This window comes from Littorina saxatilis, linkage group LG9 (genome assembly GCF_037325665.1).
Source record: "Littorina saxatilis isolate snail1 linkage group LG9, US_GU_Lsax_2.0, whole genome shotgun sequence".
Classification (NCBI taxonomy): domain Eukaryota; kingdom Metazoa; phylum Mollusca; class Gastropoda; order Littorinimorpha; family Littorinidae; genus Littorina; species Littorina saxatilis.
In genome coordinates, this window is record NC_090253.1 from 54,766,931 (window position 1) to 54,770,881 (window position 3,951).

Consider the following 3,951-nt stretch of genomic DNA (forward strand, 5'->3'; position numbering starts at 1 on the left):
ACTAAACTTCAATTGCGTTTTTATAAAATTGTTTTCAAACTAAAAACAATCAACTCCAAATGCTATGATATTTGGTGAACTTGAAAGATATCCACTAGATGCTAATGTGAAATGTAGAATGCTTTGCTATTTGTATAAACTGATTAGTCCTATTCATAAAAATAAATGTTCAGGTATTGTGTATTGGTTTTGTATTACTTATATTACTTATAAATTGTACATCAACAAGACGATTGAATCTAATTATTTATATTTTATTGAAAAAAACTTAAATGAAATTGGTCTCTCTGGCCTTTGGACTTTTCAAGAAAAATGTTCAATACTCAAGCGCATGGTTTAAAAAGAACGTAAAAAGAAGCTTGTATGACCAGTATATCCATATAACAACATTAACTCACTGTAAGAGAGTTGGATCTTTCTTCCCGATGACTCTTGGCAGGGGCGGATCTGGGTTTTGAAAGGGGGGGGGGGGGTGCAAAGTTCTTTTTTGTTTTGTTTTGTATCTTATCAGCGAAGGCGCGAAGCGCCGAGCATGCTAAGGGGATCCGGGGGCATGCCCCCCCGGAAATTTTTTTTTTAAAGGAAGCAAAATTGTGCAATCTGGTGCAATCTGAGCGTGTAAAGTGCTATTTTCAGGTGATACATTTTTTTTTCCCCCCGCTGGGGGAGGTGCAATTGCACCCATTGCACCCCCCCCCCCCCCCCCCCAGATCCGCCCCTGCTTGGCAGCAGCTTTTTGAATAGCTTCGGTGTCCGAACCCTCCCCCCGTGTACACTACATTGGGTGTGCACGTTAAAGATCCCACGATTGACAAAAGGGTCTTTCCCGGCAAAATTGCTTAGGCACAGTTAATAATAATTATTGTCTACCTATACCCGTGTGACTTGGAATAATAGGCCGTGAAAGGTAAATATGCGCCGAAATGGCTGCAATCTACTGGCCGTATAAAATTTCATCTCACACGGCATCACTGCAGAGCGCCTAGAACTGTACCCACGGAATATGCGCGATATAAGCGTCATTGATTGATTGATTGATTGTCCGTATGCGGCCGCTCTGTGTCCTTGATCCCCTTCCCCGATTACGCTGACAAACAACACGGCCGCACCTGCTGGCCCTGTACTGTCTCTTCTGACGGGTGGAGGTGATGAGGTTGAGCTCATAGTTGAGACATGAGAAAAGCGTGCTTGATTCGACCTGAGTATCGAAATGGACAGCTTTTAAAACAAAAAAGAAACAAAAATAAAAACACTGATAAAAGACACAATCTAAGAAATGGACAAACGGTTATTAATGACGGGAATGAATCATAAGTGAATAAAATACGTGGCTTATACCTATCATGCAATACAGCGCAATCATCAGTTTATTTATGCCAATTGTAAAATGAGTTACACGTTTGGCATTTTTAAGAACTATAAATGCATAATTGAATCGTTTTAAACGTGATTTGGTATACGAAAACAAACACAGATACTTCCATTCACTCAATTACTCACGAATACCACCACGCGAATGTCACACACACACACACACACACACACACACACACACACACACACACACACACACACACACACACACACTGCTTGGAATACAGGATAAGCAATGGCGATTCTTACATCGGTGTTGCGGGTAATAGTCTACGTAAACTAATCAAAAATGAATGCACAACAAGAGGCGAAGCCTTCAAGGCTCCCGTAAGAAATCAACAAACAGTAACATAACACAAACTCACTCACTATGTAACACACACACACACAAACACACACACACACACACACACACACACACACACACACACACACACACACACACACACACACGCACACACACACACACAGTTAAAACTAACGCATCATATCAACTCGCCTGGTTCTTAAAATAATTCTGACGGTCAACACAGCCAGAAATGCCAACAAAGACAAGAAAGCTGTTGCAAGGTAAGCTTACCAAACGTTAGGGGAGGGAGGGGTAGGGTGGGACAAAAAACTCCTTTTTTGGAATATCTCATTCAATACTAAAGACAAAAACACAAAATTGGTGTCATTAGAAACTTTATTGAATTTGCCACAAAACAAAGAAAACAAAAAATAAATTTATTTAACCGACTCAGGAGAATTCGCAGTTAAAAACGCAAAAAAATGTGGGGCAGGGTGGAACATGACGGGGCAGGATGGGACATTGCTTGGGGCAGGGTGAAACATGACGGGGCAGGGTGGGACATATGAATTTGTGTGTGAAATTAAGCACCTTGTACCAGCTAAAACAACCCTTTTTGGCTTTCACTAGAAAAAACAAAACATTCTCGCAGCACTCAGCGCAAAAGATTACACACATTAATTACAAAACGTGTACTTGAATGGTTGAAAATAGTAATCGAACCCTGCTAAAGATTGAATAACGTGCACAGAAATGGTGAACGTGTGTTCACAATGATGAAAAACATAACTGAACGCAAAGATGACTAGAAAATCGCATCAACATTGCCATGTCATAAAAACAAAATCTACATAGGAAAATAAAAGAATAGCACAACAGGATATCATTTCGTAATTATTTTGAGTATTTCTCAAAACAGATTGCATGACTAGATGAATCTTTCAAGGGAAGTCATATCAGGCTTCACTTGCAAAAGTCACATGTGAACACTGCCAAAGTTCCAATTTCTGCGCATTCTTCGTGGCACCACATCAGGCAACTCCCGCACTGGATCCACACTTCACCGGGGCGAGACGTGCAGAATGGCTCTGTGCAGATGATACATGTGTACGTCTTTCCATCTTTCACGCTGCCCTGCAAACATGCCCCCAAAAGTGGGGAAATCAATCATAGGGTCTTCACAATGTGCTTGGTATCCAAACCTTCCAAAAGACAAAAGACCCCTACCACAGTAGCAATCAAAATCAGAAAGCAGGTTACAGAGTGGCGGTAAAAGGATGAAATCTGAGATTTAAAAGCTCAATAATAAGAATAATCTAAGCACTTCTCATTTCATATGCTTCATTTGCGGCCTGATGTAGAGCGTACCTCTCGTGGATCTTCCTGGCATTCTGCCATTTAAGGCATTTTGTTCTGCTCTGTAATAGGTGATGCCTGTCAACTTACCGATTCTGTTGTTTCTTCGGCTGCTGGTTCTGTTGTCTCTTCGGCTGCTGGTTCTGTTGTCTCGGTGGCTATTGGTTCTCTTGTCTCGGCAGCTGCTGGTAGTTCTTTCTTGGGAACACGAGGCAGGGTGGCAGGCAGTTCCCGATGCCGTTGATGATGCCCAGCATCGTAACTGTCTCTCCACGCTCATATGCGAGACCAGTTGTGCGACCTGCTTGACACTAGCCTCAGCAACCACCTTCTGAGGCCTCTGGGAGGTGGTTAGTGCCGTTTCATCTACATTGTAGATTCTTTCAGGCGTTAGGGTGTGTTCTTGGTACAGCCGCCTCAATTTCTCAAAGAAGGTACCAACATTGTGCTTATTGAATGCAGTTGCTCTTGCAATGCTGGTCGCCTCAGGGGTTCTGATGCTGAGCTGACGATGGCGACTCTTGAATGCTGTCATCCAGTCTTTTCCGGCTTGTTTGTTTTTCTCCCAGTTGTCTGGAACACGATTTCCATTTCGAATGGCTAGGGTGTAAGCTAATGACTTTACAGTCGCAGAGTCTAGAGGAAATCCAATGTGTGATGCGGTCAGTAAGTACTGAACTAACTCAACTTCCTCTTCAATGGTGAAAATCAGCCTTGACTGGGACATCTCACTATATGAGGCCAGCTTCTTTCCTTCGCCATCTTTCCTCACTGCTCGCCATAAAGAGGATTTTTTAATTCCAAATTCTTCAGCGACTTGTCGGAAAGGCCTTTTCTGACAGCCATCACTGCTTTGTGGAGTTGCTGGACATTCTCAGTAGATCTTTCTGTCCGGTCTGACTTTCTTTTGTATGTTCTCACCATCTGAAAGT